A 24,022-nucleotide genomic window follows, 5' to 3' on the forward strand; every position below is an offset into this window, starting at 1 on the left:
AAAAAAAAAAAAAAAAGCATTTTAATCTTCAGCAAGGAAGACAGCTTAGAAACTTCCTGTTCTGTTCTGCTTTTCCCCATCATTGCTCCTGTAACTGCTGTTGTTCATTTGTCTCGTTGTGTGCTTTGTACGAACACAGTTATTTAGGGAAGCGTCCTAAGAAATGTCCTTCAAATGATCCTTGTTTAAAAAAGAGAATGAATCTAAATGAATTAATTTAGATCAGCTCGTTGGTCTGGTTCACAGTGCCCCAAAATAATTTTTTTATTTTTTTTTTCTGAATAACATGGACAGGAGTATGAAAGGCTGAGTACACTGATGGAAGGAAATGAAGGGAGGAAAGGGCAACCTTTCTTGGGGCATTTCTTTCCTAGATGGAATGCATCCTACAATTATACACTCAATTTTCTCTGTGAAGATAGTGGCAAGTAAATTTACATTGATTAAATTCTGTTTCTCTCTCTCTTTGGGACTACTGCATAGCTTATGAATGTATTTTTTCCCTCATGCATTGACAAACCTTTATCTTTTAAGAAAGTAACAAAACAAATGACTTCGTTCATCTGAAAAAATGCAATGTGGAGGAAATGCATTACCAGTAATATGCTCACGTACAACGTTCTTTGAGAAATTACTGCTGGTAGTCATAAATCAAAGTCAGTTCACTAATATGTAGATAACAGTAAGGTAAGTGGCTCTTAGATCTATCCTCTTGAAGCAGATCTCCTTGCTGAAGTCATGACTGGCATTCAAAAATGAGCACTGGGTTTTCTTACAGACAGTAAATACTAAAATGTTGTATTACTAAGGAGATTGTCTGTTGCAAGCCATCATTCATAAAGCAATGTCTTTTTAAAAACTGCTGCACAAAGATAATTAAAAAGAATCCCAGAAAAACAGTCTTTTTTTCCCTGCAAATGTGAAGCAGCTGATCAATTCATATTTTTGCCATAAATAAGATTTTTGTATTAATTTATTTTTTTTTAAAAGTACTAATTGATTATTTGAACCAGTACAAAATCTGTTTCGCATGCCTGCAAACTACAAATCTTGTCTGAAATTTAAAGGAAGAAAAAGTACTAAAGCAGCTTTTCAACACACACATTAGGTTCCTACCTAAAACATACACCTAATTCTCAAAAATGTAGCAACTGGTTTATCATCTTATTCTTTACCTCAATTTTTTTTAATTTTTTTTTATTTTTTTTTAAGGAATATCATGTGCTTAACATGGGACATTTGCTGACAAAGGTCTAAGGGAACATCAGCATTAGTTCCGAATTTCTTTCTTCTTGACATCTAAAATAAACCATGTGGACATTATTAAAAATCTCCTGACGTAGTTACAGCAGGTTAAAAATCTCTTGACGGTGGTTCCATCCACTGAGATGAGAAATGAAAATTCAGTGAAGGAGAAGAAAGGATCTAAAAAGTTTGATTACAGTGATCTGCACCTGCTTCAGTCATTACAGTGCCACTACAAGGTTATATTTCCATTTTTAGCAGTCGTAACGGGTTAGGGGCCTGATGTCCTTACTAAATTACAGACCAATTGATTTTTCAGTCATAGATCTAGCCTGTTCTTCTTAGACAGAAATGCATGGTAATGCTATCTTGGGATTTAAACTGGATATAGCTGTAATTTCAGCACTAACAATGTGAAATAGTTCAACACTGAAGCATGGCTCTCATGTGGAGTTTTTGAATGTAACGCTGTCCCTGGCGGAAAATTCCTGAAGCAGAAAAAAGGCTTAGCTGCCTTTTCCCTTAGATTTCAACCATTAATAATTACCCATTTAAAACATACCTACAAAAATTTTAAAAGAAAAAAAAAAAAAGAGTAAAGATTCATTTTAATTTAAGGACAATCTGCAAATAATTAATTTTAGTTTTTCCAAGTCATACAAACTCTATAGTTATAAGAATTCATGAGATATTATCGTCTTGATTTTGCCAGTTTAATCCATAACTGAAAGACAGTTAGCCAACTTGTATGTAATTTATATAGTAACTTCTACTGTGAGTCTATAGTTTTATAAATTTCATGAATAGAAAGTGGCAAACTTACAATGTGTAATGTTTTGCATAGAAAAAAATAACAAGCTGCAATGGGGAATTTAGAAAAAAATAACTTACGAGGAGAGTGAGTTATTCCATTTTTTGCATCATTCACTTCTCATTTCATATTACAATTGTGTAATTGTGTATTTAATTGTTAAAGAAAAAACAGATCTTACTCTGAGACTATGCCATAGAAAAACTGTTTTCAAATGCACAGGCTTCGTTGAGTATTTTCACAGAGCTGTGAATATCCTTTTTTATTATTTATATTCTTTCCTCTTCTTTATGGAGACTAGCAGAGCTGACCTCTAGTGTGCCTTAAAAATAAATTAACTAAGATGATAACAGGAAAAGCAGTTTCATATTACAGCCGCTCTTTTAATGTCTAGTTAAAGCACTATTAGTGAATCAGAATATTAGTGAAGCTAGAGTGCATCTTCAGCACCCCATAAAAGCAAATCTCTTACCTCAGAACTCCACTTAGTAAGGTACATTTCAGAAAAAAAGAATCCTTACTCTCATTTAGCAAAAAATTGTCATCTTAAGAGTACAGAATTGAACAATAAATTACGATGGTTTTTAGGCTTCTTTATTCCTCCCTTGAAATCTACCTACATACCTAGAGAATTATTTTTCAGATAGAAAAAATAGCTAAGATAATCGTATAGGCAGTTATTTTAAGATTATTGAAGACCAAATTACTGCCCGTATCTTTTCATAAGGATTCTCATGGAGTCGTGGATAAATGAGTAAGCCAGCAAAAGTGAGAGGCAATGTCAGAGTCATAAAGATATTTATAGTTATCTATAACACTGGTGTTTTGTTCACTATTATAGACTTGTATCAGAGGTTTTCAAGCTTTTTAATTTAAAGATAATAAAGCAAAGTGAGACCCGTCCCATTTCCATGCACTGATTCAGCTAGCATTGATGGTGAAAAGCAAGTTGCACACTGTTCCGCAAGGAAGACTATTTTTGTTTCAAAATGCAGGTAAATGTGACCTTGTACAGTGATATGTTTTACTCGTTGGTGTAGCCTCACCTGAGTGACAGATATCTCTTGGAGTAACACTGAGACACCAGCAGAAATTGGATCTTAGAAATCTGAGACGTACAGCACTTTCTTTTAGAATCATGGAGTCACAGAGTGGGTTGGATTGGATGGGTCTCAAAGATCCTTTAGTTCCAACCCCTGTCAGTGGCTGAGTTTCCAACCGCTCGATCAGACACAAGACCAAGTTCCCCAGAGCCCCATCCAACCTGACCTTGAACACTTGCTGGGAATTCCTGGGTATTCCTGAGCATAGGAGACAAGAATTGCGCCTATTTTCAGCAGATGTGTGTTTATTTAATGCCTAAAGCACATTTAAACTTAGTCTTTAACATACATTCAATTCAATTAGATAATTTGTCTCCTGATGACCTTCTTGCTAAAGACAGTTTTCAATACAGCAGCTTTTGTAATTCTCATGCTTTCTTTTTGCTATGATCTTTGGCATGGCTCACATCCCAAGACATTACAAATGACCAGAAGCATGTAGATAGCAGGGGCTAAAAGTCAAATAGAATTATCATACCGAGGCCTTCATTTCTTTCCTTAACCTTAAAAAGAAAAGAGAATCAAATCCTGAGAAAAAAATTGAAGTTGAAAAATTATACCCCCATTCTTTCAGACGTGTAATTTTTCTGAGTAACAGCACCTCTACTGCAGTTGTGGTTTGAAGCTTTTAACCATTCGAAATTATGGGAATATCTTTATTTCAAGTAAAATAAAATAAACCAGTAGCGTGAAATAAAATCGATGGGTTTTTAAAAAGAACATTTCAAATGGCTTCTGCAAGGAGGGCTAAGCATTTATTTTCATTTACAAGTAGCTAGCACTTTGGGTTCTAATTATTCACAATTATTATAAAGGCTTTCTAAAATAAGACATAATAGTTTAGACTAGCAGTTTAAAGACCTGCTTGATACGTCGAAATGAAAAGTGAGAGTATGAAAAATACATTTCATTACTTCCTGCTGCCTCACTATCTTGGGGCACTATGTTTCCAGGGAGAAATATTGCAAATGAAGTAACCCACAGAGCAATTTTATGGTGGACGTTTTCCCTTGGTGAATATAGCATTTTGACAATGACTTCCACATATATGCATGCTGTATATTTGAATGTCACTTATGGAGGGAAATGAAGAATTGCAAGAAAGGGTTGAGTCTCAGCGGATGTTAGAGAATCAGAGTGCAGAAGAGGAAGCAATTATTTACTTGAAATACGAGCAGAGTGCAATCTGCAATAGATAGATTGTACGCCTGTGCTCACGGGCGACCAAGAAGGAATTTCTGATATGACAGTGCCACAATTACAGCTCTGTCTCATTTGAAACATAATAAAGTTGGGGCCTGAAGGACATAAAATGTATAAAAAACCTTCTGGTTTGCAAGTCTCCAACTCACTCCTGAAATTCATGAGGAACAGATGAAAATAAAAATTGATGTTTCTGCATTGTTCGGGGACTGCAGTTGTTTCCTCAGTTGTATAGAGCTGCTTCTTTGGTGTAGGACTTAATTTTCACACCAAGTGGCTGCTTTGTGTTTTGTTTTTTGTTGTTGTTGTTTTTCCCCTAAGAATCAGCATTTACCTATTCTGGGTGTAATACAAAAATGTTAAAGAATTTATGAGTCAGAAAATCAAAATCTGAGTGTAATCATAGCACCTCTGGTGAGATATTATCTTTCCTTGCCATACTGTCTTGAATTACAGCAACATCGATGAATTAAAATCTATTTCCCCCTGTGGTGATACCAGCAATTAGCAAGCTGCCCACTCAGGACAAAACTCAACAGTGATATTTTTAAATGCTGCCCCTTATCATAGTAATGTTGTTTCCCCTCAACCTTCACTGCTCTAGCTTCTAATCCAGCTCCTGGAGATTCTGGTTTTTTGTGAGATGTGGAAAGCAAGCACAAGGAAATCAGATCAGCTTACTGTTGAACCTCATAAATTCAATGAGGAGTTATTTTTGTACACTATATCTAACCTATATCTAACCTATAACCTGGCAACTTGAGACTATTGCTTGTTCTCTAGGTATAATTGGTACTTCTGTTGTTTGAAGACATGAAACAAATACTGTTGCATTAAGCATCTGTATACAATGCTGCTGTTACCTTCAGCTAGTTGAAAGTTGTCAGTCTGCTGAATAAAAGGCGTGCTTACATATAAGACCCACTTCTGAGATCTCTTAATTCTGTCTCTCACATGTACTGTTATATCAGTGACCAAAACTAATGAAAATGTTGAAAAGAGTTCACGAAAAATATGTTTCTGGCATTTGGGTGAATGCAAAATGAAAAATGATTTCTTCTATTTGAAAAGATAACTTCAGGCTTATAGCCGGTGAAAGAAAACTTGGGACAGATCCTGGGAGTATGGCCAAGGTGACAGATACACTGAAACCATGCAAAACAAAAACATTAAGCAGAATAGAATTAAGAGCAATACTCCTAATTTGAAAAGCAACTTTTGGAACCCAAATGCATGGCAGTGGGAGCAATATGAACAATACTAAGCCCAGTTGATTTTTAAAAGCTAAATTTGGCCCTGTATTTTAAGCACAAGAGGCAGAAAGCAATAATTCCAAGAACGTTTTACTGTTTGGTTTTCTGACTCATAAAGTCTTTGAAATCTTGCATCTGAACAATGGAAATGAGCAGAAGGTGGCTAATGTGGAGGCATTTTAGCATATCTGTAATCAGAACTTCACAATGTAGTGAAGTTCTCCATCCAGAAAAAACACGGTATCAAACAGCCAGAAGGTGCTGGAGAGGCTGGGACCCACAGGACATCTAACCAAGAATCACAAAATATAGCCACTCTCCCCAGCTAGCATGGATGCAGGCCAGCTGGCTCAAGGGCTGCTGTTCTCCTCAAACACATCATGGATAATCGCAGCGTATTGCGGTTCACAATGAAAATAAGAGCAACCCAAAGTAGTGTTTCTCAGTTTGGGACCACTTCACCAATCGTGGATCACAGATATCTTGTTGCTTAAAGCATATTACTAGTCTTCTGTGCTTACAGATAATAAATCAGATTTTGATTTGGAAGGATATATGTCAACTGTTTTGCTGAAGTTACCTGATGAGGCAAATATTTTGCATGTGCCTAACTGAAATTCAAATGCAATTCTTCTGCAGTTTGGCGTTTAATTGGGTAATGAAGCATCTCAGGTGTTATTATTTTTTTTTTCTTTTTATATAGCTGACATTTAAATGATGACTCCCCTTTCAACTACCAACACAGTCAAGTTCAAGGCTGCTAAATATCAAGCTGAATGTGCCCAGCTAACATGTCTGTTCACTGTGGAAGGATGCAACACATCTTGGTGTATCACTTAACAGACATACCCTTAGACTGCTCCCAGGAGACAGATGCACATTCAGACAAAGACTGTCAACCCTCTATCTTCACTGCCCAAAAACTGGGAAATAAGAATAGAATGCTTTTTTTAAAAAAAAATAGAAAATAAATTGAAGATGACTGGCAACAGCTTAAAGAAGTGCAATAGAGTGAAGCACTGACAGAGCTGTTTGGTTTTGAGATGAAAAGATGTAGTACCAAAACGAACATGCAATTCTCAGTCAGTACCAAACAGAGAGACTTCAGGTGCAGGGAAATGTTTCTGCAGGAAATGTTTCTTATTTTATTATCTTGGCCTATGATGTCAGGGGCAAATGGTGGTGGTATGGCAGTAGAGAATGAACCTCCCCACCAACATTCTGCTACACATGGCTGCTCTGAGACAGATGGCAGTGGAGGGGCAGGCTCACAGAATGACATCTGACGTGGAAATACGTATGAAGCAAAGGTGTGTCACTGAATTCCTCCACGCAAGAAAAAATGACGCCCACTGATACTCATCAGCACTTGCTGAATGCTGATGGAGACCAAACAGTGGATGTGAGCACAGCAAGGTGGTGGGTGGCGACAGCAACAGCAGGCCATCACTGCTGGTGTAGATATTCACAAGCACTGCATGCAGGCTTTTGTCCCTTACTGGTGAAAATGCAAAGCTAATGGTGGTGAGTATGCTGAAAAATTCTGTTTTCTAGCCGAGAAGTTAGTTTATCAAAAATAGTGTTATTATGCTCACTGTATATGTTGCAGTTTCCACAGAAATAAGCAGGCACCCATACTTTCAGACCAATCCATGCATATTATTTCTCTATACATTCTGCAGAAGATTTTAATAACTAGAACATTTTTCAGAACACAGGTGTCATCGATGTGTTTTCATATTGAGGTATAAACAGTATTTAGATCCATAACTTTAGATAACTGAATGCCAAACAGTGCTGTGAAAAGGAGTTTGTGTAAATAATGATGTAATAATTTTACCCATTAAAACTTTTTAAATCTGTTTTCATATGTGCATTCCTCACTAAGTGTTATAAAGGATACAAGAAACAGTAACACTACTTTTTTTTTTTTTTCTAAAGAAGGAAACAGTCTCCATAAAACATGTTTCTAATGCTTTGCGCAGAGCATTTCTCACAGCTGCAGATGAGAATGTGTGTTGTGCAATTTAACATGTGAATAAGTATTTTTTGTACTGGGCAACATGACTGTTTTGCCTTGCAGTTGCAGGAACTCGGACAGGCTCTTTTGCAGAGTTCTTCTACATAAAAGCAGAGCAAATTAGGAAAATGCAAATAATTTCTAAAAAGTCTAGGGAAATGTTTGCTAAACAGAGAAACAACCTACCAGTCCTCCAGCTGTTACACTGTTGCAGCTCTTTCAACAAATCTATGGAGGTCTACCAGTTTAATAGAGGCAAAAATGCCATTCATTATAAACAAATTCTGCTTAGATCTTAGCAGGTTTAAAAGGAGAAAATTCCATGAGGATTTGTATTATTCTCAGTAATGAGTCGTCAGATACTACCCAGTGTTGTTCATAAAGAATAAACGTAACCAACAATAATTTTTTGAAGACTCTTATGGATGCTGGCAGAATGAATGGTCTCACAGAAAATCAGAAGTAAAATAGTATTGCAGCTGCTGCCTGTACAAGGCTTTCTACAGGACAGTTTGTGTAATAAGCCTGCAATAAATAATTAAAAGCTCAATTAGCAAATTATGAAATTAGGCCTTTATTTATTTATTTATTTGTATTAAAATACAAATTAAGAGGAAATAAGGTTATTCCAAACCCAAGAAAAATACATCCAAAACATGCATTTACATGTATAGATAGATTGACATCTGTTACATAATTATTTTAATTTTGAGGTGTACAAGAGGAAAATACACAGTCTATTGACTGAACAACATTAAAAACAGTGGTTCAATAATTGCTGGTTCTGGAACTAAGAAAGAATGGGATGCAAAAACATTTTTGCCCTACCTTTCTAGGGACTGAACTAAGTGAAAACCTATACCATTTTGAGAACTAAGAGTGCTTACTCGTCCTTAGCAGGATGCCAACAACTGTCACGGAAGAGAAAGTTGATGCAATTGAAGAATCAGGTAACAGGTGGCTAGGAACAACTTCAGGCAGAAAAATATCCAGGAAATATCCAGCAAACAAACTAACAAAGAAAAAAAAAAAACAAACAACTTCAGGGTTCCACGTGATTCTCAAGGACGCCCATTTCTGAGATACAAAATGGATGGACCAGTCATGAAAACTACTGCAGTATGAACTGACCTTGGTCCAACTAAAAGAACTGTTTTCCTGATTGAGAAAATGAAATCATTTCGAAAATGGTGTGGCAGGTAAAGCATAGCATTTATTATGCGTTTATTATTTATTTTATTATTTATTTATTATTATTTATAGCATTTATTATGCTATTTATTATACTGTAATATTTTGCAGAATTATCAGTCCACAGCGTAACAAAAATGCACGTACAAGCTCAAGAACTGGATGCATAGGGTTTTTACAAGACAGGGGAGTATTCTGACTGTTTTGATTTCATTTAATGTGATTGATTATTTTAATCAGAAAAAGGAAATCAAAATCCTGAAACGTAATCTTGAAAGTGTTCACCTGAGGCTTTTTTCTCCTTTTAAGTGAAACATATATAGTCTGAAATGTGCAGCGTAGATTTTTTTTTTTCTTTCCCAAGGAAAGATTAATACACTGCAGAGGATCAGAATAAACTCTTAATTTCATTTAAACAGTAGAGAGACCTTTGGCTGACTCTGCTTAGAGGTAAGTTTCATCTTGGGTGCAGACACCAGTTACTTCATCAAACAGGGTACTGGCCATTCTCAGAAGCCCCAGAGGCATGTTCAAACACAAGTGAAATCAGACAAGAACCCTTAGTATGAAAATAATAATGCTGCATTGTTCCTTTCAGGCAAAAAGGCAAGCTGAATTATTTCATTAAAACTACTACAGATTTTTCCTGGGAAATCTGTACAGTAAGAACAACACAGTTTTTGTAGTTGTTTCGTGCTTTCTGTTTTTAGTGTTTCATTTTCAGACTTCGAGGCCATGGAGTTCTAAAAAATAAAAAAGAGAGAGAAATTATTTCATTTCCCATGATTATTATAATTAGTAAGGTTTCCATTATATGGTTGCGAGACGCTGAGATGTTAACGTACATTTAAAACAAGACAAATCGGAATTCTCTAAGAGAGAAGTTGTAAGCTGCTCCAAATGATACAAGCAAGCCAAAAGATGTGGAGAGGTAGGGCTTTTTTTGTTTGCAAAGTACAGGTTTTCTGAAGGAATTGTTGCCGTGGGGCTTCTATTACCTTTGTTGACTTTATGTGGGTCTATGGGCTCTTTTAATTTCAGTGAAATGAGTCTGAATTCTGCAATTTGAAATATCCATAGAACATTCAGCTAAGCAAATTTAACCCTTCTACAATAAGAGGGTAGAAACGTGTCTAATACCAACTGACATAAACGTAACTGAGACAGAGAATTGACCTGACTGCACATTACATCTTTTGGAGGAGAAAAAACAATTTGGATATAATAGAATATAATTAAATTCCTTTATATTATTATGATCAACTTGCAGCCACACTAATAGCATGCAGAAATTTTGTTAATAAATTGAAAGTTACTTTATTAAAATTTAATGTGTTTTATTTTTATTATCAAGCAAAAATTAAACCATAAAACATTGAATTATTTTAAGTAGAGGAAAATTTCATATTCAACCCAACTTCAAAATAATAAATTTTCTTTTTTATTTTGTTTTATTTTACATGCTGTTAAAATATAAAACAAGTATGTACTAATTTAATTAAGCTTTCATGGAAGAAAATGAGAAGTGGCATATAAAGTTACTTGAGTTATTTGTTGCTCTTATATTGCTCTTTCTTATATTACACTTTTATAACATCTCAACATGATTTTGAAAACTTAAACTTCACTTTTTATGTAGAAATAGAGGCATTCCAGAAAGAGTTGAAGGAGAAGGGAAAGGGGAAAGAGTCTCCTATGTATCTCTTATCCTCAAACCTAAACCAATAATTTTCCAAGTGTTTTTTTAATGTTTGGACCTAATGAATTATTTAACTAATTAACACGATTTACAACAACTCTGAAGGTAACTTTATCTTGAAATTATATGCTTGCACTTGCTATCTATATTCCCTTAACTTTGTGCTGTCATTTCTCTCAAGTCTATTTTTAATACATAACATGCACTGAGGTTCATAAAAATATCAGACTCTTCAGAGTGCTTTTATGTGACATATTCACAGTTATTTTTAACTGCTTTCAAGACTGTTTTGGGAACTGCAGACTCCACTCTTCCCAAATGTTCCCAATGCCAATAGATGATGCACTGAAACTGCACGCGAACTGCAGGTAGAAAAGTGTGCCTAAGTACAACCCCCATACAGCACGTCAAGAAGTGGTGACAGCTAGCATTATGTGCACAGCAGCTTCATAATATTTACCATGACACACTGCTCGTGCAGCCCACAGGTTGTGTGATGAGCTTTTCAAGCTTTGCTAGGAGGAGCGTGAGTAATGAAAATATACTTCTTTTGGAGATACGGTTGGATCAGACTGGTCCCTGGTTGTGTCTTCAGTTGGTCCCCCCCGAGTAACAGACATGAAATTCAACAAACCTCTGGGTCTGCCAACTGTATTTCATTCTAGTAATCAGCTAGCAAAGTCAGTCAGCAAAAACACAAAATTGAAGTCAGGTTTATTCGGCCAAAGCATACTTAGTTCTCTGATAAATTGACTTAAAGGAACAGATATGGATATGCATACATTCTTACCTGTGCTTGGTTTCTTATACTTCTCTCAGTTCTCATCCGATTCATTTTTTTTCCCCGTCAGTGGCCAGCCCTGACATCCTAGGCAGTTCTTTCCTTGATTATGCCCTGGTTGCCTTTTGTACTGCAGAACTGCAAGCACAGTCACGCTTCCATGTGCAAACTCTCTTGAAACAATCAGGAAAAAAAACAAATAAACCCATCATTAAAAACATGGCCTCTGCATAATCAACAAGTATACAGATAAGCTAGGGTGGTCTGTAGAGAACGTATGGCTGAAAAGATTATCACATTGGAAAGGGATAATTGGAAATGAATGGAAAAGCTTACCTGTGTCCTGGGCTTGCAAGAAAAACTCCAAGAGGAGGGACCTCCAGAGAGAGACCCTTCCCCTGTGGCTGTCAGTCCTTAAATGGGGGGTCTAACAGAGGTGCAGCCAGGCTCCATCCTTTCTGGTCACACAGCTGGATCGCCTTCACCCGTGCTCGCAGGGCTGTCTCAGTGCTTGCTTCAGGTGATCGTGACTCAGTAGTTCTATACAGCCTCTACGTTTGGCTACTAGTTGAAATTATCTTTATTCAGGGATGAGAATATTACTGAAAGACATTTAAAGTGAACATATTAAGTCTAGTTTTCATTTGAACCAAAGTGAGGGCTTTATTTTTTACTTCTGTTATCCTCCTCAGACGCTGCATAGCCTGCATAATCTGCATTACAAGTAGCTAGTTGTCAATTGTGAACAACCTAAGATAAAATAGTGAGAGAGCTGAATGAGGTGAGGGCCAATACATCCGTCCTTTTTTGAGAAAGAAGCTACTGTTACAGTACCACATGGTGAGCGCGATGAGAAGATTTGTTTATTTGTTTCCAGATTGTCAGGCATTACCTAAAGAAATTGGAAAGCAAAGATGATACAGCAACAGTGGATAAACAGTAGTCCTTTAGCTCTATGCCATTTCTAAAAATCACTAGTGCTTGATCTCCTTTCTAAAAACATAAGAAAATAAACAGTTGTGACTCTCCTTGGTAAGCTGGCAGGCTACAGACGGTGGCACAGGAGAAATCTTTTCAACAAGGATCTTACCTATATACTTTGCATTTTAAAGAAAATTGACTCCCTTACCGAGTGCTTTTCATCTTGACTATGCCATACACAATAAAAGGGAAGAAAATCTGAAATGGTCAACAAATATTTGCCAAGGATTAAGCACAAAGTTTGAAGATCTTCCTGTATAATTTTTTTTTAATCATTTAATTGCCAAGAGTTTATGCAATCAAATGAGGATTGTTTCACATCTAAGAGTTAACACCCTAATATTTCGTGATGACAGTTCAATTTTGACTCAATCCAATTGGTATGAGCAATAAGGAAAGTGTATGAAATACTCTACTGTTCACTAATAACAAAAATAAATCCATTTGAGTTTTTTACTTCAAAAAAAAACAAAAAACAAAAAACAAAAAACCACACCTTTTGGTCTCAAAATACAGCATTTATCAGTATCCAAATCCTTCTTTGAGATGCTAACTGCTTTCAACCTTCTTAATTTCAAAAGGATGGGGAAAGTGGATTTTATTTCAAGTACCATATAAATTAAGTGTATTTGAACTACATAATTATTTCATATTCTAAGAATAACTTTTAATTAATTAAATGTCAGTATAATTTGAAGTAATTTCATTTGAAGTATGTGGCATTAATACCATTTTCTGTATTTCCATTTTCAAAGGCATAACATCAGACTCACTGGAATGGGCTCCCCAGGGAGGTGGTTGAGTCCCCATCCCTGGATGTGTTTAAGAACCGTTTGGATGTGGTGCTCAGGGACATGATTTAGCAGAGGGCTGTTAGAGTTAGGGTAGGATGGGTTATTAGGGTTATGGTTAGACTTGATGATCTTTAAGGTCTGTTCCAACCTGAGTGATTCTATGACCGTATGATTCTATGATTAAAGCATACTTAGCAATATTATGAAGTTGTAGTCACCAAGATTGACCATTTGCTAAAAAGGAGAATATTTTAAAAACACCCATTTTCTCTTTTTGTTGAATTCAGAATTCCAACTTCTTTGTAGAAATATGGAAAGGAGAGAGAAAGATTATAAAACTGTGGAGACTTACTGTCAGTGTTAACTTGCATTCCTTTTTAAAATTTTTTTTAATACTGTGTATTTATTACAATTAAACTATTAGTACAATTTACACATTTACCTTTCTCAAAACAAAATATTTTAATTTCATTTTGTATCAGAACTGAATACAGTGTATTACACATGAAGAATACTCCCCACAGATAACTAGTCCTAATGGCTGTCAATGCACTCGTGATTTGGTTTTGAAATCTAAATATCTATTTCTTCCAATGACATCTTCTATTGTGCAGCTTTTACTTTTTTTTGTTTCTAGCTGCTCTTAAATTTCCCATTTGGATACACCCAACAAATTGGTATATTGCAAAGGGATACTAAAATAAGGAATGTAATGGAGACAAGCTGAAATGCTCAACTTAAATAGAAAATAAAACAAGAGGAAAAATTCTTTAGTTGTAGTACTACAAGTTATTGCTACGAATTCCTGGGACGTTCTTTTATTGTAATCACAAAAGGCATTTAGTGATTAAATTATTATTACATTAATCTCAGTGACTAATGTTGTTAAAACCTGCGTGAAAAATTCAGCTCTTTCTAGAGGGCTCCTTTGTTTGTGGTTGATATGAGATTTTTTAAAGCTACTGTTAGTTTTCAAGGCCACTTTAATCTCATTTTAAGATACAAGTAAAAAAATACTGCAATACTTCATCTGATTGGCCTAGAATTACAGATTCACAGTGATTAGAGACACTGTATTACTGCACAGGCTGTGCATTAAGACCAGGTGATGGGAATGTCATTTCTAGCACTTGATGCAGCTCTCTCAGTGTAAAATACGAAGGAAAGCAAGATTGCAAGTGCCAAATGCAAGCTATCCAGCTCCAATAGAATAAGCCATGAAACTGCAGTTCCAGGGTTTTAGATGTAAATAAATAAATAAGGTTGAGTAGAAGCAATTCTTCTTACAGTTGCATTCAAGTATCCAGCACAGACTAAGCCCAGATTGGGTACCCCTACTTGAACTGTCTGCATATCTTCACAATAAAGTATAAATGCTTATCTAAACCAACGTGACAGACTATAATTTAGGATACTATGTGCCATAAGGTTACAAGAGATAAGATACTACACTTTTGAAAAGTTTTAGGAGGTGTTGGTGAAATTGGTTTGCTCAGTTCCGAGGATTCCCATTTCAAAAAGAATTTGGTAAACTTACAACATATTCACAAGAGTAAACTGATAAATGCCCAGTATAATGTCCGATAGATGCTAATCAAGCTTCATTTATTTCGTTTACAAGAAGACGACTAGGTGATAACTTGGTCATAGGGAACCAGTGCAAACGGGGAAGACAGCTGGTAAAAGTTCAGTGCACTCACATAAAAACATTATAGAAATAAAGGTACGAAGTGATCGAATAGAAGGAAGCTGAAACTGGCAAATAGAGGCTAGAAATAGAGCATAAGTAGTTAGGCAGCAACAAAGGCAAATGATCAGTGGAACAACACACGCAATAGAGTATATATCACAGATGTTAAAGCACCACCACTTCTCACTCTGGGAGACATACTTACTTACATCCTTCATGCTGATGCCATGGGCTTGATGCACATTCCTTTGAGCAATGCAGAACGGAGCTATAGTATGACCTGGGGAAAAGATGCACAGGAATCTGACAAGAATGTCCACTATTACAGGCACAGCTGATGGCAAGACCCCAGCCTCCCTTTTCCCTGTGTCACATTACTCATGATTGCATCAGTGAAGATCCACAAGACACAAGGAAGTTCCCCAGCACCCCCCCCCCCCCCCCCCTTTTTATTTTGATCAGCACAGACATACGGTATTTTTTAGTACGTTCCAATTGTAAATTTAAAAATTATCTAATTGTTAATATAATTGTGTGAGGAAAACACGAAACGTAATGTATTAGATAGGACAGATGAACCGGTAGTCCACAGGTAGGTTTTTGACAAGTTATCACATTTAGTACTGTTTCCTTCTTTAGCTTCCTTGAAATATTCAGTGTATTGTAAACAGAGTAAGTTCTATATTGCTGTACTCCTGTGCTGACCTGACCTTTCAATTAATCTCCCTTTGGTAACCAAGTATTCACTGTCATCACATCACGTCTAATCCTGGTATAGAGGGAAGCAGTACAAAAAAGAGAGGGAGGGAAAGAGAAGGAGGAAAGGAGGAAGCAGATGGAGAGTTTTTCTCCTTTCCTCTTTCAATCTGCATTTCATGTAGGTGGGCAAGCAGCTAAACATGATTTATTAATGCACATGGTCTCTTTCAAAAGGCAACAGAATAATGCTGGAAAACTTACTCCTACCAACAACTGTTTGTTTTTAAATAGTCTTGATTTTCTCTTTGAGGTACAAATGAATGAACAAGCATTTTATACTTACTCCAAACTAGATTTACTTTTGATTCTTTCATTCCATCAAACTTACAGACATCTATTGGGAATGAGAAATATGTGCAAATGGGTGGACTTGGTTTTAGAGATGGTGGATGTTTCATTCAAAGTTACACAGTACACATCCAACTAGATTTGTTTAAATTGAATAATAAATACATAAATTTTTGTATTCTATCTTCTAGTTCTTGCTGTTCCTGAATGGAAAGTTATATGTAATCTTTACAACTGTGAAGGCATCAGGTTTATTTCTGCAAGATTGCTAATCACCTGATGATGTGAAGCTTTGAAAAGAATATCCAGTGCCATGACTGCTTTGACAGAACACTGGAAAGAAACTGCACAACAATTTGATACCTGAATGACGGGCTACTGCTGTGGAAATATCTTCAGCTGCACAGTCTGTTATATATATGTGACTTGTGGATCTGTTTGGCATTAGCATGGGCAATGTTGTGAAAAATGAGCTGTGGGAATGTAGTTCATAATCCTTAGAGAAATTACATCCTATGACAGCCAAGGTACTTAAATATTAGTAAAAAATAAAATTTCTGTCCTGGACTCAGCATACTTAAGATTGCTATGTACTGATGGATACCTGTAATGAGGAAATGTGTTTTCAATTACATGTTTAGCTTCAATTAAGTATGTAGCTCCCTCCAAAGAAATTGTGGTATTAAGAGTAATAAGAATCCAGGCACAATCTCTGTAGAAATCATGATGGTAATACTTCTAAGGTGCTAACCACTCTTAAAGTTAATTTCAAATGAACCGAAATAGCCACACCAGAAGAAAAGCAGAACTGTTTCTGTATGTAGGAAGTCGCATAGATTCTAAAATGGTAACGGTCATGTTGTGGACACAGCTATAAGGTTATCAGGCTGGAATCCTTACCTGTTTTTTTGACACATACCTGAAGAAGGACAAGCATTCCTGACCCTTTTCTCCAGTTACCGTTTACTACAAGCGCACACAAAATGGAGGAGGTCTGTTGGTATCCTAGGACTCCTAATAATTCACCTAGAAAAACACACAGCATTTCAGAACCTTGGTCTCCATCCAACCTTTTGCTGAGGATGTCACCTTCTTTCCAACAGAACACAAAATGATCAAATTAATGAGACCTTTGTCCAGTATTCCTGATGAAGATCTAGAGAATATATATATTTTATTTCACTGCTTGCTGTTCAGCTGGTGATGGTACCCAGTTTCAGGCTCAGTCTGTCCCTGCCATTTATTTAAGCAGTATTTTCAGTCTTCCAGTACAAACTCAGACACATTTGTTTGTATGGTAGCATATCACCTGTGCCATGAATGCTGGACTGTCTACTGACAGACAATTGTCCTGATGCAAAAAGTAGTTTTAAAAATATTAAATCATTGTTACTTGTGAGAGGAAAGCTTTAAGATTGTGTTCTGACCAGCAGGTAAGATTTATCTCTAGGACTGAGAAACAATTCTCATCCAGGTGCTCAGCTTCACTTGGAAATCCTGGTAGGTGGTATACTATCACAATTCTCTGGACAGTTTGTTAAAGCATGTATGACAATTTCAGTGTCAGTGGCTAAAAGGAGAGAAATGATTCCCTAAAGGCCCTTTTTACTGATTATCAAGAATCCCCAGAGAGATTTGCTAAAAGCTGGGTCAGTTCTCCAGAGGGGGTCATTCCACTGTGCTCTCTAATGTTTTTCTTTCTATTATGCTGCAAGAACCCTGTTCATTATGCAAAACACTCATTCAATTAACATTCTGTGTCATCAAAAAGTATTTAAAGCTAACTTTAGGCTTTTTGTGCCGTGGCCTATTTTTCACACTGCACCGAAAGTACAACCTTTTTGTTTTACTCTAATTAGGTTGTTTCCTGCTTGAAGTGAAATATGTATTAACTACTATGTTTGAGTTTTAAATTCAATTTTTAAGGCAACTTGAGATGAAATTCATGGATAAAAATAAGTGTCAAAGACTCAAATCCTTCTTCTTGATATTAATTTTTTCTGTGACTTCTGACTCATTAGCAGTCAGCTTCCAGCTGTCCCATTTATAAACAATCTCTCTATTGACAATACAGTCTGTCACTAGCTATTTAATGCATTATGATGATGATCTATATGGTATTAAGAACACCACTGCTGTGCATCCCTCTGGGAAAGCGACTGTTGTGAATTACACTAGAGTCCTTGTTCCACAGAGCAGTTTCTCTCGTGAAAATAATGCTGTTGCTTGAATAACAAATATCATCCAGCTCTTCCAAATATGATGAATCTTCTGTGAATGCATCCTACTGAATAAGGTACTTACCCCTTAGGAAAACTTCAGATGATTTAGAACATATATCTTCCCATAAGCTTTCAGTAATATTGTGTTGTCCTTTCAAAACAGGAAAAACACTGGTTTGGCAGAAGTCTCCCTTCTCTGAGGGCAAAAAAGCCAGAATGGTTAGAAACAGGTGAAAATTTCCTTACTTCAACAACCAGAGATGTCCTCCATATGTTAGCTCAAATACTGCATCTTAGAATGAAAGATGCTTTCTGTGCAATAGCATTATATAATTCACTCTGAAAATAATACCTCCTATTTATTTCCTTGGAAATTACAACAGATACAATGAGCACAATAATTCCAATTCATAAAGCAAATTCTCAGCTACAAAACACTGTTTTTCAAGGTAGTCACCATTATTAGCTATGCATTTTCCCCAGTGTTGAACAAGAGCTTGCATGCTGTGCTAGTGAAAAAACTGTATGGCCACCTGAAACATGGCTTTTCTTTCAAGTTGCTGTTGCCACTGCTGAAACACACCACCCACTGCCTTACTGAGCTCACATCCACTGTTTGGTTTTCATAAATGTTCGTCAAGCATTGATGAACATCAATGGGAGTCATTTTTTTCTGCACAGAGGAATTAATTTTCACAAGTTTGCTTCATATGCTCTTCTATGTCAGATGTCATTTTACCAGACTGCCCCTCTGCTGCCATCCACTGCACAGCAACAACACATGATGGAATATTGGCAGGAAGGTTCAACTTCAACTGCCTTACCACCAACATTCACCTTGAACATTGTGAGTCAGCACAATAAAATGGGAGACACTGCTTTCAGAGTAGCATATATCATGCGTTGCTGGAGGATACCATTTTATCTACACATATCATGATAGTTTGGTCTTGTGGTATTACTGCCTCACTAGACTGTCTCTGAAAATACTGAGTTTGAGTTATCTAAGCATTTCATTTAACAAGTCTTCATTAATTTGATCTTGTTCTACTGCTCAGGATTTTCATATCAATTTTCCTATTTGCTTAAATTAGCATATACTCTAAGTAGAGCTGTTTGTTGTTATTCTGAGTACACATGGGGGACCTCCTTGAGATATTATTCTGCTTGGTTGGGGTAGTACTGATATCTCAACTCTCTGTTTGGTTCAAGAGTCTAATGATTTTGTGCACGTGGTTTTCTACTGTTGTGGCAGAAATTATTACAATCCTGGGGGAAATCAGGGTAATCCACACTGTTCTGTCTCTGTATTCTAATCCCTGCACGCTCCGCTGATTATTCTGTCAATGGAAAAATAGCTTTTTCAGTTTCTTGGTATGGTTATATTATTATCCTTTGTTATTCTTTCTCTACTCTGAGCTGTTTTGGTAAGAATCATTTCCAACAACATCTCTCTTTAAAAATAATCCAAAATAAAATCAGTGCCAATCTTAGAAAGCCCTTTATGCAGTGCTTGTATTTTTCTTTTGACATACCAGACGTGTACCCTTACCTACTGAAATTTGCTGTTTTATTGGAAGGAGTCAATATGCACAGAGCTGATGAACAGTCACCTTGTCCAAGGCCACGCAACTAACACAACCCTAACTAATCCTCTTATGATAGGAGGAGTGCTGTGAAGCTCCTCCTATAATACTGGAGATATGTATTTCCATGCTAGGAATACTGAGTATAAATTAGAGTATCCTGAGACACTTATGAGTCTATGCTTATGCATGATTTTTTTAATATCTCAGATTGAACACTGACACAAGTCTTTATCCTCTGTCAGAGAAAAGATAAATTAGGCTTGTGCAACTACAAATACATTCATTATTCCAGTGTTACACAATGATCAGAGGTTAATTAATCTGTTTTTCTCTGCTAAATTGCTTTTCTAGAACATGTCCTTTGATATCAGATAGTCTGGTAATGAAGAAAAATTGTGAGACTGTAAGCTGAGATCTTAAAACAGAACTTGATGAAAAGGGAAGTAGGTAGTAACTTACCTTAACACTCCACTTTTTTCTGAAACCTGAAATCCAGTAAACATGGTAGAGCACCTATGAACAAGGAAAAAAAAAAATTAAACCTTGAAAAAAAAGATACTACTTCATCTAAAAATTCAGTTCTTCAATGGTAGTGACACCAGATGGTGTATGGGAAGAAAAAAAAAAAAAGCAAAATTTAAGGTTACTTGGTAAAAAAAGCAGTAAAACTTGACTCTAAAATGCATCTAACCTGCTTCTGCTTCTTGTCTTTTATTCCTCTGTCAAAAGACCTTTAGGAGAAATTTTCCAGTACTTTTTATGCATATTCTGATATACAGTTTCTTTTATCAGTGTAAATCCCTTGCTTATTGCTGCCAGTATAAATAAAGTGTGCCTCTTATGCAGCACTATTTATGTAAATACAGAATTTTAGTATTCATTCGTTTCTGTACCATACCTTTGTTTTACTGACAGAATAAGATCACTTTTTTTCCCAGTTCCATTGGTTGTACTCACTGTCTTTCATTGCTTACTCTATAATCAAGGCATTTATACCAGACTGTTCAATTGCTAGCAAGATTTCTACCTGTAGAACTAGGGTCAAATGTGAACCTCCTGATCAAATGGGTTGACACAAACCTAACTAAGAAAACTTGAGTTCAGCATTCAGAATTACAGCACACACAGAACAAAATGCTATTGTAAATCAACATCTAGCTCACACTCATATATGCTGTACAATTTAGGATATGAAAGGTGTTGCTGTGAGCCCTCTAAGAATTACACATTTTGAAGTTTCAGCATCCCCATTCTCCCACACTTGAAATGGGCTGATGGAAAACACAATGGGAAGCTCTCTCATTTTTGAATTTAATCAGACCCTGGGAGACCTGAAAGAACATTTCTGTTCCTACGATACATGCTTTTTAGCAAATGCTTGGAGTGAGCTCAGCAGGGTGCATGCCTTGCTGTATTGTGCTGTATTCACTCTGGTAAGTCTCAGCAACACTCCGTGTTCCCCAGAGAACTGAATGAGCAACTTCAGTCCTGGAATAATAATTCTCTCTGGTAGCTTGCAAAACCCATTCCAACCAACTGAAATAGAAATGCACATATGCACACACTCAGACTCACGCATTCCAAGGAGAGGCTTAGCAGCCTGTTTGGTGTTCAGAGTCTCAAGTATTCTTCCCCATTTGCTCATACTTTCCTTCAAAGCGATCTGGCATCTTCAAGGATAGAATCAGGAACAAGAAATTTTACACGTATGATCAGGAGGAAAAGCTTGTGTCAGGGAAGTAGTCCCAGCCTCTGAAATAACACCAAATGTCATGATGTGAGCTTTTGTGGAAAACTAACCACAGCTTGCAGGTAAAGTAGATGTTTTCGTTCAACAGCAAGAGTACACAAAGATTCCGTCCTATCATACACAAGTAAACACAATCAGTGCATGCATATAAGTCAGCTGAACTGAGACATCACGTGTATTATAAAACTTTAAAGTTTTTGACTCAGCTTTTAGAGCAGCTGGGGGAATGAGCAGTACTCGCCTCTATTCAGCAAGGCTTCAGCGGTTCAGCTGGCCTACTTACATTGTCTTCAGGGGAATTTGACTTACAGTGCCGCTTTTGTCAGCGCCATTCGTTAAAACAACACATAAAAAAAGTCTCAGGGCAAAACAGGCTGTGATGTAAATACTAAACAACAGCTCTGTGTGGCCCAAATGCTCCAGGGAGGTCTCTGAGACTCTTTCTGAAACTCCCATTTTGGAAGCTAAAATTCTGAACAGATGCCCTTCTTGCACATTTGCTTAAGCTTCCTCCTCATAGTGACACTGTATTCAATAGCAACAAAGGGAACATATGACATTTTCCAAAGAGCTGCAGATGTACAATAAATCTGGCATTACTGTCTGATTTTCAATATATCACACCCTTTTATCACTCTTCGTTTTTGGCCTATGTCCATCTCAACTCCTTACTTTCTCCCTAAATCGATCAGCTGCTCCTTTCTTTTGCTCTTCCACTGAATCATCACACCATTTTGTGAGGCAACTTCATTTAAACACTGTTTTTCTCAGCTACAAAACCATCAACAACCTCAGAGACCATTTTACATACTGTTTCCTATTTGATATTTTTAACCACAGCAAATATTTTCTCCAGGACTATGATTTAAGCTATTTTTATACAAGGTCAACTTAGCACAGTTAGTTGTTATCACACATTAACCTGGTACTGTTAAGATTTGCCTCAGCTGGGCCAGATATGTCAGAGCATATCCCAGGTTCCTTAGTTCCCAGACTTGGGGCTGGAGGGTAAACTGTCCCGGTTATCTCCATTTACAGGACTAGATGCTTTTTGAGCTGCTGTGCCCTCAATATTCAGATGCAATTTCTGTCATAAATTTCGTATTTAGATTATCACATAGTAAATTTTGACCTCTAATTGTGAATACCAGTTTGATTTTTTTTTTGCGAGGGGGGTTGGGGCATACAATTGAAATTGTTTTCACCTACCATTTTTATACTCTAGTTCTAAAGAAGCAATGAAAACTAATTTTTAGTATCAAGTAGATAAAGGCTTGTGAAGGGTGAGTATTAGATCATCTTTATTACATTTGCGCAGTAATTCACTTTCATTTACCTAATAAAACTTTCCTGGATTGACTGTTACAGCCTTATCTGCCAAGCCAGACTGCTCGCTCTTTTTGTACTAGGTTCCTGCATGAATTCCAGTTTCCTTCCACAATTGCAACATCATGTGTTGAAATGCACTGTTTCTTTAAATTGGAAACTGGAACTGCAGATTTCTGACCATGGCTCTGTCATCCCTCTTCCCTTTTTTTAGAGCTGCAGTGTCTAAACTGGCAATGGAGAGCTATTGAGTGATCCTCTCTGCTGTCTTTTCCACCAGACTGCTGAGTGTTTGCTCATTTTCATCCATAAAAGGTCAGGAGGTCCAAACGTGTCAAAATTGCTTTTTCTTACTTGACAAATTCAAAGTTGAAACTTTTTGCTGAAGGCTTCAGTTTTGTCATGTACATTGAAAGCCTTCAGTTCTAATTTGAAGTCAGTAAATCATGAGAAAATATCAGAGACGTAAATGACTAGCAAGGTCATGACTCATTTTTAATGTGAAGCAAACTACTGGCCAATGAAGAAAGCAAACAGCCTGTATAAAGACAAACTTGATTGCTTGTTGAATATACACATAGAATTCAGTGTCTTCACAGCTGAATTATTTCTAGAGACACCTACTGTGCTCTTTATGCTGAAAGATGCTTTCTTATCAATTAGTACTTTCTGCTGGAGACTGAAATACTACTCGTGGATTTTCCTAAATGTGAAGCATCAGCAAGGTTTTCTATCCATGAACACAAAAAATCCAGACAACTCCAGATCTCTGGAGACAGTGGCAGCTGGGAATTTTTCAGCAATATCAAGGTTTACAAAGAAAATGCTCCTATTTTAGACATCTTAGAAATTCTCTGTAGGAGGATGAAAGAAAAGTAAAGACCAATAAAATCCCTGCACAACAGATGTTGATATTACAAGGTTGAATATGCTTTTCTTTAATACTATTTCTTTACTTAGAAAAACACTCTTTTAGTCCATATCGGAAACATTTTCTGTGAAAACTCATTTCCTCTCTCACAAGAGGTTAATTTATGAGTTAAGAATAAAATATGCACCAGTGTCAAGGTAAATGACTATCCAAAAAAAAAAAACCCTCAGTGAAGGACCCTCATTCAGTGGAAAGCTGTGTAAGACCAACAGTAACACAACACTATTAATAATGATGTTATGTGATTCTTATATCCATTACAGGAAAACAAACAAACAAACAAACACAACACACACAGAGAAAGAGATTTTCAAGTGGGCAGAGTGACTGCATCTAATTAACGTTTCTTATGGATCTCTGCTGTTTGAACAAGTTATTTTGATGAG

General features: G+C 36.4%; 3 long non-coding RNA genes across 3 annotated transcripts; 1 reads left to right on the forward strand and 2 right to left on the reverse strand.

The window, feature by feature from the left end:
* On the forward strand, positions 1 to 8,676 carry LOC128084283 (uncharacterized). Its single transcript, XR_008208431.1, has 2 exons — positions 1 to 90; positions 8,533 to 8,676. It is a non-coding gene; the product is annotated as an uncharacterized LOC128084283 (long non-coding RNA).
* Positions 8,677 to 8,924: 248 nt separating this feature from the next.
* On the reverse strand, positions 8,925 to 12,719 carry LOC128084271 (uncharacterized). The gene is made up of 3 exons (XR_008208417.1): positions 11,643 to 12,719; positions 11,316 to 11,479; positions 8,925 to 9,569 (listed from the first exon to the last, which is right to left on the reverse strand). It is a non-coding gene; the product is annotated as an uncharacterized LOC128084271 (long non-coding RNA).
* A 4,008-nt stretch (positions 12,720 to 16,727) lies between these two features.
* LOC128084274 (uncharacterized) lies at positions 16,728 to 20,228 on the reverse strand. The gene is made up of 3 exons (XR_008208420.1): positions 20,089 to 20,228; positions 18,123 to 18,236; positions 16,728 to 16,844 (listed from the first exon to the last, which is right to left on the reverse strand). It is a non-coding gene; the product is annotated as an uncharacterized LOC128084274 (long non-coding RNA).
* Positions 20,229 to 24,022: the final 3,794 nt, after the last annotated feature.

The sequence above is a fragment of the Tympanuchus pallidicinctus genome, unplaced genomic scaffold (genome assembly GCF_026119805.1).
Source record: "Tympanuchus pallidicinctus isolate F22 unplaced genomic scaffold, pur_lepc_1.0 scaffold26, whole genome shotgun sequence".
In the NCBI taxonomy this organism is placed as follows: Eukaryota; Metazoa; Chordata; class Aves; order Galliformes; family Phasianidae; genus Tympanuchus; species Tympanuchus pallidicinctus.